Genomic DNA, 11,295 nt, shown 5'->3' on the forward strand with positions numbered 1-11,295 from the left:
TTAACACCTTTGTAGGGATGGTTTTTCACCTATTACTAAATTAAACTTGCTTCATTGGAAAGGCAGCAAGATGCATCCTCATTTCAATGTCTACTGAAATAATACAAGTTGACACCAGGAAACATTAACGCCACTGCATCCTTGCTGCTTTCTCATGTGGAAGTCTGTTTAATGTGAAAACAAGGTGATATCTAATTAGCACACAGGTAAGGAATTAAGAAAATCTTTATTTAAGGGTGAAGATGTTTCTCACAAAATCGTTGCCCCAATGCATCATTGAAATTCAAGCTGGAAAGATGATTTTAATATATCACTTGTACATTTTGTATTGCTCTTCTGGTGACAATGTAGTTTGTTTTTGTCAATTACCATTTTAATAATAGGGTAAAGAAAATGAAGTGGATTTTTGAAAGAAAACAATACTGTCAATATACTATTAAAACAAATTAAAATGGTAAGAGTTATTGTACTTTAAGTAAAAATAAAAGAGCCAAAATATCAATCCCAGTTTTGGATTACTTTAATTAACAAAAAAAAATGCATATAGCAGAGGATAGTTTCAATCTGCCTACCTCTGGGTTATGGGCCCAGCATGCTTCCATTGCTGTACTCTGCTGCACATGTAAGTGCAAGAGATCCTGAAGCACTCACTCATCATGGGAAAGTACCAATGTGTTTCTTCGTTGGTTGATAGAAGAAACATCTTACAAAAACTCTCCAGATTATTGACTTTTTTAAGTTTTTCTAGGAAACGTTTTAGATGAATGCTTATTAGCATTTGTCAGTATGTACTTTTGCAAAGTGTCTCTGTGGCGCAATCAGTTAGTGTGTACGGCTATTAACCAAAAGGTTAGTGGTTCAATCCCACCCAGGGACGTAATTGACCTTGTGATCAGATTTTGGTGATCTTTAAGTAGACAAGTCAAATTTCATACTCCCTGTTATTGTGTAGGGTACCTGGCCTTCTCTGATGTAATCAGAGTTAGATTTGATTCAGTGATTTTATAAAAAAAAGCTAGGAAGCACAATTTAGCAGTGGGTTGCAGAGAAAAAAAATATGCTGGCAGAAAAATCCAATTGAGTGATTAAACAGCTCTTTATTTTCTGGCTTTATTTTTATGCTAACAAATTTGTTCTCTGAAAAGTGTCCACAAAGCCAAGTCTCTGATTAACACCTTTGTAAGGATGGTTTTTCACCTATTACTAAATTAAACTTGCTTCATTGGAAAGGCAGCAAGATGCATCCTCATTTCAATGTCTACTGAAATAATACAGGTTGACACCAGGAAACATTAACGCCACTGCATACTTGCTGCTTTCTCATGTGGAAGTCTGTTTAATGTGAAAACAAGGTGATATCTAATTAGCACACAGGTAAGGAATTAAGAAAATCTTTATTTAAGGGTGAAGATGTTTCTCACAAAATCGTTGCCCCAATGCATCATTGAAATTCAAGCTGGAAAGATGATTTTAATATATCACTTGTACATTTTGTATTGCTCTTCTGGTGACAATGTAGTTTGTTTTTGTCAATTACCATTTTAATAATAGGGTAAAGAAAATGAAGTGGATTTTTGAAAGAAAACAATACTGTCAATATACTATTAAAACAAATTAAAATGGTAAAAGTTATTGTACTTTAAGTAAAAATAAAAGAGCCAAAATATCAATCCCAGTTTTGGAATACTTTAATTAACAAACAAAAAAATGCATATAGCAGAGGATAGTTTCAATCTGCCTACCTCTGGGTTATGGGCCCAGCATGCTTCCATTGCTGTACTCTGCTGCACATGTAAGTGCAAGAGATCCTGAAGCACTCACTCATCATGGGAAAGTACCAATGTGTTTCTTCGTTGGTTGATAGAAGAAACATCTTACAAAAACTCTCCAGATTATTGACTTTATTAAGTTTTTCTAGGAAACGTTTTAGATGAATGCTTATTAGCCTTTGTCAGTATGTAGTTTTGCAAAGTGTCTCTGTGGCGCAATCAGTTAGTGTGTATGGCTATTAACCAAAAGGTTGGTGGTTCAATCCCACCCAGGGACGTAATTGACCTTGTTATCAGATGTTGGTGATATTTAAGTAGACAAGTCAAAATTTCACACCCCCTCTTATTGTGTAGGGTACCTGGCCTTCTCTGATGTAATCAGAGTTAGATTTGATTCAGTGATTTTATAAAAACATCTAGGAAGCACAATTTAGCAGTGGGTTGCAGAGAAAAAGAAATATGCTTGCAAAAAAATCAAATTGCTTGATTTAACAGCTCTTAATTTTCTTGCTTTATTTTTATGCTAACAAATTTGTTCTCTGAAAAGTGTCCACAAAGCCAAGTCTCTGATTAACACCTTTGTAGGGATGGTTTTTCACCTATTACTAAATTAAACTTGCTTCATTGGAAAGGCAGCAAGATGCATCCTCATTTCAATGTCTACTGAAATAATACAGGTTGACACCAGGAAACATTAACGCCACTGCATCCTTGCTGCTTTCTCATGTGGAAGTCTGTTTAATGTGAAAACAAGGTGATATCTAATTAGCACACAGGTAAGGAATTACGAAAATCTTTATTTAAGGGTGAAGATGTTTCTCACAAAATTGTTGCCCCAATGCATCATTGAAATTCAAGCTGGAAAGATGATTTTAATATATCACTTGTACATTTTGTATTGCTCTTCTGGTGACAATGTAGTTTTTTTTGTCAATTACCATTTTAATAACAGGGTAAAGAAAATTAAGTGGATTTTTGAAAGAAAACTATACTGTCAATATACTATTAAAACAAATTAAAATGGTAAAAGTTATTGTACTTTAAGTAAAAATAAAAGAGCAAAAATATCAATCCCAGTTTTGATTACTTAAATTAACAAAAAAAATGCATATAGCAAAGGATAGTTTCAATCTGCCTACCTCTGGGTTATGGGTCCAGCATGCTTCCATTGCAGTACTCTGCTGCACATGTAAGTGCAAGAGATCCTGAAGCACTCACTCATCATGGGAAAGTACCAATGTGTTTATTCGTTAGTTGATGGAAGAAACATCTTACAAAAACTCTCCAGATTATTGATTTTTTAATGTTTTTCTAGGAAACGTTCTAGATGTATGCTTATTAGCCTTTGTCAGTAGGCAGTTTTTGCAAAGTGTCTCTGTGGCGCAATCGGTTAGTGTGTTCGGCTATTAACCGAAAGGTTGGTGGTTCAATCCCACCCAGGGACCTTATTAAACTTGTGATCAGATTTTGGTGATATTTAAGTAGACAAGTCAAAATTTCAAACCCCCTCTTATGGTGTAGGGTACATGGCCTTCTCTGATGTAATCAGAGTTAGATTTGATTCAGTGATTTTATAAAAAACAGCTAGGAAGCACAATTTAGCAGTGGGTTGCAGAGAAAAAAAATATGCTAGCAAAAAAAATCCAATTGAGTGATTAAACAGCTCTTCATTTTCTGGCTTTATTTTTATGCTAACAAATTTGTTCTCTGAAAAGTGTCCACAAAGCCAAGTCTCTGATTAACACCGTTGTAGGGATGGTTTTTCACCTATTACTAAATTAAACTTGCTTCATTGGAAAGGCAGCAAGATGCATCCTCATTTCAATGTCTACTGAAATAATACAGGTTGACACCAGGAAACATTAACGCCACTGCATCCTTGCTGCTTTCTCATGTGGAAGTCTGTTTAATGTGAAAACAAGGTGATATCTAATTATCACACAGGTAAGGAATTAAGAAAATCTTTATTTAAGGGTGAAGATGTTTCTCACAAAATCGTTGCCCCAATGCATCATTGAAATTCAAGCTGGAAAGATGATTTTAATATATCACTTGTACATTTTGTATTGCTCTTCTGGTGACAATGTAGTTTGTTTTTGTCAATTACCATTTTAATAATAGGGTAAAGAAAATGAAGTGGATTTTTGAAAGAAAACAATACTGTCAATATACTATTAAAACAAATTAAAATGGTAAAAGTTATTGTACTTTAAGTAAAAATAAAAGAGACAAAATATCAATCCCAGTTTTTGATTACTTTAATTAACAAAAAAAAAATGCATATAGCAGAGGATAGTTTCAATCTACCTATCTCTGGGTTATGGGCCCAGCATGCTTCCATTGCAGTACTCTGCTGCACATGTAAGTGCAAGAGATCCTGAAGCACTCACTCATCATGGGAAAGTACCAATGTGTTTCTTCATTGGTTGATGGAAGAAACATCTTACAAAAACTCTCCAGATTATTGACTTTTTAAAGTTTTTCTAGGAAACGTTCTTGATGAATGCTTATTAGCCTTTGTCAGTATGTACTTTTTGCAAAGTGTCTCTGTGGTGCAATTGGTTAGTGTGTAAGGCTATTAACCAAAAGGTTTGTGGTTCAATCCCACCCAGGAACGTAATTGACCTTGTGATCAGATTTTGGTGATATTGGGGCTTACTTCAGATCAGTGTCCCTCCTGTTATCAGCGGCTTACGAGCAAGCAATATCCCTTGGTGCCGTTTCCGTCTGCATGCTGGTCGACTGTGGTGACTCTCCGGTACACCTCGCCAAAGGTGTTTCCCTGCAACTGTGACTGAGATCTGCAACGGGGGCCGTCCACGGATACCTAAAGGATATACTCCTCACAAAATCGTTGCCCCAATGCATCATTGAAATTCAAGCTGGAAAGATGATTTTAATATATCACTTGTACATTTTGTATTGCTCTTCTGGTGACAATGTAGTTTGTTTTTGTCAATTACCATTTTAATAATAGGGTAAAGAAAATGAAGTGGATTTTTGAAAGAAAACAATACTGTCAATATACTATTAAAACAAATTAAAATGGTAAAAGTTATTGTACTTTAAGTAAAAATAAAAGAGCCAAAATATCAATCCCAGTTTTGGATTACTTTAATTAACAAAAAAAAAGCATATAGCAGAGGATAGTTTCAATCTGCCTACCTCTGGGTTATGGGCCCAGCATGCTTCCATTGCTGTACTCTGCTGCACATGTAAGTGCAAGAGATCCTGAAGCACTCACTCATCATGGGAAAGTACCAATGTGTTTCTTCGTTGGTTGATGGAAGAAACATCTTACAAAAACTCTCCAGATTATTAACTTTTTAAAGTTTTTCTAGGAAACGTTTTAGATGAATGCTTATTAGCCCTTGTCAGTATATACTTCTGCAATGTGTCTCTGTGGCGCAATCAGTTAGTGTGTACGGCTATTAACCAAAAGGTTGGTGGTTCAATCCCACCCAGGTACGTAATTGACCTTGTTATCAGATTTTGGTGATCTTTAAGTAGACAAGTCAAAATTTCAAACCCCCTGTTATGGTGTAGGGTACCTGGCCTTCTCTGATGTAATCAGAGTTAGATTTGATTCAGTGATTTATAAAAACATCTAGGAAGCACAATTTAGCAGTGGGTTGTAGAGAAAAAGAAATATGCTGGCAGAAAAATCCAATTGAGTGATTAAACAGCTCTTCATTTTCTGGCTTTATTTTTATGCTAACAAATTTGTTCTCTGAAAAGTGTCCACAAAGCAAAGTCTCTGATTAACACCTTTGTAGGGATGGTTTTTCACCTATTACTAAATTAAACTTGCTTCATTGGAAAGGCAGCAAGATGCATCCTCATTTCAATGTCTACTGAAACAATACAAGTTGACACCAGGAAACATTAACGCCACTGCATCCTTGCTGCTTTCTCATGTGGAAGTCTGTTTAATGTGAAAACAAGGTGATATCTAATTAGCACACAGGTAAGGAATTAAGAAAATCTTTATTTAAGGGTGAAGATGTTTCTCACAAAATCGTTGCCCCAATGCATCATTGAAATTCAAGCTGGAAAGATGATTTTAATATATCACTTGTACATTTTGTATTGCTCTTCTGGTGACAATGTAGTTTGTTTTTGTCAATTACCATTTTAATAATAGGGTAAAGAAAATGAAGTGGATTTTTGAAAGAAAACAAAACTGTCAATATACTATTAAAACAAATTAAAATGGTAAAAGTTATTGTACTTTAAGTAAAAATAAAAGAGCCAAAATATCAATCCCAGTTTTGGAATACTTTAATTAACAAACAAAAAAATGCATATAGCAGAGGATAGTTTCAATCTGCCTACCTCTGGGTTATGGGCCCAGCATGCTTCCATTGCTGTACTCTGCTGCACATGTAAGTGCAAGAGATCCTGAAGCACTCACTCATCATGGGAAAGTACCAATGTGTTTCTTCGTTGGTTGATAGAAGAAACATCTTACAAAAACTCTCCAGATTATTGACTTTATTAAGTTTTTCTAGGAAACGTTTTAGATGAATGCTTATTAGCCTTTGTCAGTATGTACTTTTGCAAAGTGTCTCTGTGGCGCAATCAGTTAGTGTGTATGGCTATTAACCAAAAGGTTGGTGGTTCAATCCCACCCAGGGACGTAATTGACCTTGTTATCAGATTTTGGTGATATTTAAGTAGACAAGTCAAAATTTCAAACCCCCTCTTATTGTGTAGGGTACCTGGCCTTCTCTGATGTAATCAGAGTTAGATTTGATTCAGTGATTTTATAAAAACATCTAGGAAGCACAATTTAGCAGTGGGTTGCAGAGAAAAAGAAATATGCTTGCAAAAAAATCAAATTGCTTGATTTAACAGCTCTTAATTTTCTTGCTTTATTTTTATGCTAACAAATTTGTTCTCTGAAAAGTGTCCACAAAGCCAAGTCTCTGATTAACACCTTTGTAGGGATGGTTTTTCACCTATTACTAAATTAAACTTGCTTCATTGGAAAGGCAGCAAGATGCATCCTCATTTCAATGTCTACTGAAATAATACAGGTTGACACCAGGAAACATTAACGCCACTGCATCCTTGCTGCTTTCTCATGTGGAAGTCTGTTTAATGTGAAAACAAGGTGATATCTAATTAGCACACAGGTAAGGAATTACGAAAATCTTTATTTAAGGGTGAAGATGTTTCTCACAAAATTGTTGCCCCAATGCATCATTGAAATTCAAGCTGGAAAGATGATTTTAATATATCACTTGTACATTTTGTATTGCTCTTCTGGTGACAATGTAGTTTTTTTTGTCAATTACCATTTTAATAACAGGGTAAAGAAAATTAAGTGGATTTTTGAAAGAAAACTATACTGTCAATATACTATTAAAACAAATTAAAATGGTAAAAGTTATTGTACTTTAAGTAAAAATAAAAGAGCAAAAATATCAATCCCAGTTTTGATTACTTAAATTAACAAAAAAAATGCATATAGCAAAGGATAGTTTCAATCTGCCTACCTCTGGGTTATGGGTCCAGCATGCTTCCATTGCAGTACTCTGCTGCACATGTAAGTGCAAGAGATCCTGAAGCACTCACTCATCATGGGAAAGTACCAATGTGTTTATTCGTTAGTTGATGGAAGAAACATCTTACAAAAACTCTCCAGATTATTGACTTTTTTAATGTTTTTCTAGGAAACGTTCTAGATGTATGCTTATTAGCCTTTGTCAGTAGGCACTTTTTGCAAAGTGTCTCTGTGGCGCAATCGGTTAGTGTGTTCGGCTATTAACCGAAAGGTTGGTGGTTCAATCCCACCCAGGGACCTAATTAAACTTCTGATCAGATTTTGGTGATATTTAAGTAGACAAGTCAAAATTTCAAACCCCCTCTTATGGTGTAGGGTACATGGCCTTCTCTGATGTAATCAGAGTTAGATTTGATTCAGTGATTTTATAAAAAACAGCTAGGAAGCACAATTTAGCAGTGGGTTGCAGAGAAAAAAAATATGCTGGCAAAAAAAATCCAACTGAGTGATTAAACAGCTCTTCATTTTCTGGCTTTATTTTTATGCTAACAAATTTGTTCTCTGAAAAGTGTCCACAAAGCCAAGTCTCTGATTAACACCGTTGTAGGGATGGTTTTTCACCTATTACTAAATTAAACTTGCTTCATTGGAAAGGCAGCAAGATGCATCCTCATTTCAATGTCTACTGAAATAATACAGGTTGACACCAGGAAACATTAACGCCACTGCATCCTTGCTGCTTTCTCATGTGGAAGTCTGTTTAATGTGAAAACAAGGTGATATCTAATTATCACACAGGTAAGGAATTAAGAAAATCTTTATTTAAGGGTGAAGATGTTTCTCCCAAAATCGTTGCCCCAATGCATCATTGAAATTCAAGCTGGAAAGATGATTTTAATATATCACTTGTACATTTTGTATTGCTCTTCTGGTGACAATGTAGTTTGTTTTTGTCAATTACCATTTTAATAATAGGGTAAAGAAAATGAAGTGGATTTTTGAAAGAAAACAATACTGTCAATATACTATTAAAACAAATTAAAATGGTAAAAAGTTATTGTACTTTTAGTAAAAATAAAAGAGACAAAATATCAATCCCAGTTTTGGATTACTTTAATTAACAAAAAAAAATGCATATAGCAGAGGATAGTTTCAATCTACCTATCTCTGGGTTATGGGTCCAGCATGCTTCCATTGCAGTACTCTGCTGCACATGTAAGTGCAAGAGATCCTGAAGCACTCACTCATCATGGGAAAGTACCAATGTGTTTCTTCATTGGTTGATGGAAGAAACATCTTACAAAAACTCTCCAGATTATTGACTTTTTAAAGTTTTTCTAGGAAACGTTCTTGATGAATGCTTATTAGCCTTTGTCAGTATGTACTTTTTGCAAAGTGTCTCTGTGGTGCAATTGGTTAGTGTGTAAGGCTATTAACCAAAAGGTTGGTGGTTCAATCCCACCCAGGAATGTAATTGACCTTGTGATCAGATTTTGGTGATATTTAAGTAGACAAGTCAAAATTTCAAACCCCCTCTTATTGTGTAGGGTACCTGGCCTTCTCTGATGTAATCAGAGTTAGATTTGATTCAGTGATTTTATAAAAAACAGCTAGGAAGCACAATTTAGCAGTGGGTTGCAGAGAAAAAAAATATGCTGGCAAAAAAAATCCAATTGAGTGATTAAACAGCTCTTCATTTTCTGGCTTTATTTTTATGCTAACAAATTTGTTCTCTGAAAAGTGTCCACAAAGCCAAGTCTCTGATTAACACCTTTGTAGGGATGGTTTTTCACCTATTACTAAATTTAACTTGCTTCATTGGAAAGGCAGCAAGATGCATCCTCATTTCAATGTCTACTGAAATAATACAAGTTGACACCAGGAAACATTAACGCCACTGCATCCTTGCTGCTTTCTCATGTGGAAGTCTGTTTAATGCGAAAACAAGGTGATATCTAATTAGCACACAGGTAAGGAATTAAGAAAATCTTTATTTAAGGGTGAAGATGTTTCTCACAAAATCGTTGCCCCAATGCATCATTGAAATTCAAGCTGGAAAGATGATTTTAATATATCACTTGTACATTTTGTATTGCTCTTCTGGTGACAATGTAGTTTGTTTTTGTCAATTACCATTTTAATAATAGGGTAAAGAAAATTAAGTGGATTTTTGAAAGAAAACAATACTGTCAATATACTATTAAAACAAATTAAAATGGTAAAAGTTATTGTACTTTAAGTAAAAATAAAAGAGCCAAAATATCAATCCCAGTTTTGGATTACTTTAATAAAAAAAAAAAAGCATACAGCAGAGGATAGTTTCAATCTGCCTACCTCTGGGTTATGAACCCAGCATGCTTCCATTGCTGTACTTTGCTGCACATGTAAGTGCAAGAGATCCTGAAGCACTCACTCATCATGGGAAAGTACCAATGTGTTTCTTCGTTGGTTGATGGAAGAAACATCTTACAAAAACTCTCCAGATTATTGACTTTTTAAAGTTTTTCTAGGAAACGTTTTAGATGAATGCTTATTAGCCTTTGTCAGTATGCACTTTCGCAAAGTGTCTCTGTGGCGCAATCAGTTAGTGTGTATGGCTATTAACCAAAAGGTTGGTGGTTCAATCCCACCCAGGGACGTAATTGACCTTGTTATCAGATTTTGGTGATATTTAAGTAGACAAGTCAAAATTTCAAACCCCCTCTTATTGTGTAGGGTACCTGGCCTTCTCTGATGTAATCAGAGTTAGATTTGATTCAGTGATTTTATAAAAACATCTAGGAAGCACAATTTAGCAGTGGGTTGCAGAGAAAAAGAAATATGCTTGCAAAAAAATTAAATTGCTTGATTTAACAGCTCTTAATTTTCTTGCTTTATTTTTATGCTAACAAATTTGTTCTCTGAAAAGTGTCCACAAAGCCAAGTCTCTGATTAACACCTTTGTAGGGATGGTTTTTCACCTATTACTAAATTAAACTTGCTTCATTGGAAAGGCAGCAAGATGCATCCTCATTTCAATGTCTACTGAAATAATACAGGTTGACACCAGGAAACATTAACGCCACTGCATCCTTGCTGCTTTCTCATGTGGAAGTCTGTTTAATGTGAAAACAAGGTGATATCTAATTAGCACACAGGTAAGGAATTACGAAAATCTTTATTTAAGGGTGAAGATGTTTCTCACAAAATTGTTGCCCCAATGCATCATTGAAATTCAAGCTGGAAAGATGATTTTAATATATCACTTGTACATTTTGTATTGCTCTTCTGGTGACAATGTAGTTTTTTTTGTCAATTACCATTTTAATAACAGGGTAAAGAAAATTAAGTGGATTTTTGAAAGAAAACTATACTGTCAATATACTATTAAAACAAATTAAAATGGTAAAAGTTATTGTACTTTAAGTAAAAATAAAAGAGCAAAAATATCAATCCCAGTTTTGATTACTTAAATTAACAAAAAAAATGCATATAGCAAAGGATAGTTTCAATCTGCCTACCTCTGGGTTATGGGTCCAGCATGCTTCCATTGCAGTACTCTGCTGCACATGTAAGTGCAAGAGATCCTGAAGCACTCACTCATCATGGGAAAGTACCAATGTGTTTATTCGTTAGTTGATGGAAGAAACATCTTACAAAAACTCTCCAGATTATTGATTTTTTAATGTTTTTCTAGGAAACGTTCTAGATGTATGCTTATTAGCCTTTGTCAGTAGGCACGTTTTGCAAAGTGTCTCTGTGGCGCAATCGGTTAGTGTGTTCGGCTATTAACCGAAAGGTTGGTGGTTCAATCCCACCCAGGGACCTAATTAAACTTGTGATCAGATTTTGGTGATATTTAAGTAGACAAGTCAAAATTTCAAACCCCCTCTTATGGTGTAGGGTACATGGCCTTCTCTGATGTAATCAGAGTTAGATTTGATTCAGTGATTTTATAAAAAAACAGCTAGGAAGCACAATTTAGCAGTGGGTTGCAGAGAAAAAAAATATGCTGGCAGAAAAATCCAATCGAGTGAT

At 34.8% G+C, this 11,295-nt stretch overlaps 3 non-coding genes across 3 annotated transcripts; all 3 read left to right on the top strand.

Annotated features, from left to right (window-relative positions):
- Positions 1 to 3,140: 3,140 nt before the first annotated feature.
- TRNAN-AUU (transfer RNA asparagine (anticodon AUU)) lies at positions 3,141 to 3,214 on the top strand. The gene has a single exon. It is a non-coding gene; the product is annotated as a tRNA-Asn (tRNA).
- A 4,289-nt stretch (positions 3,215 to 7,503) lies between these two features.
- On the top strand, positions 7,504 to 7,577 carry TRNAN-AUU (transfer RNA asparagine (anticodon AUU)). The gene has a single exon. It is a non-coding gene; the product is annotated as a tRNA-Asn (tRNA).
- A 3,433-nt stretch (positions 7,578 to 11,010) lies between these two features.
- TRNAN-AUU (transfer RNA asparagine (anticodon AUU)) lies at positions 11,011 to 11,084 on the top strand. Its single transcript has one exon. It is a non-coding gene; the product is annotated as a tRNA-Asn (tRNA).
- Positions 11,085 to 11,295: the final 211 nt, after the last annotated feature.

The sequence above is a fragment of the Pseudophryne corroboree genome, unplaced genomic scaffold (genome assembly GCF_028390025.1).
Source record: "Pseudophryne corroboree isolate aPseCor3 unplaced genomic scaffold, aPseCor3.hap2 scaffold_1005, whole genome shotgun sequence".
NCBI classification, from domain to species: Eukaryota; Metazoa; Chordata; class Amphibia; order Anura; family Myobatrachidae; genus Pseudophryne; species Pseudophryne corroboree.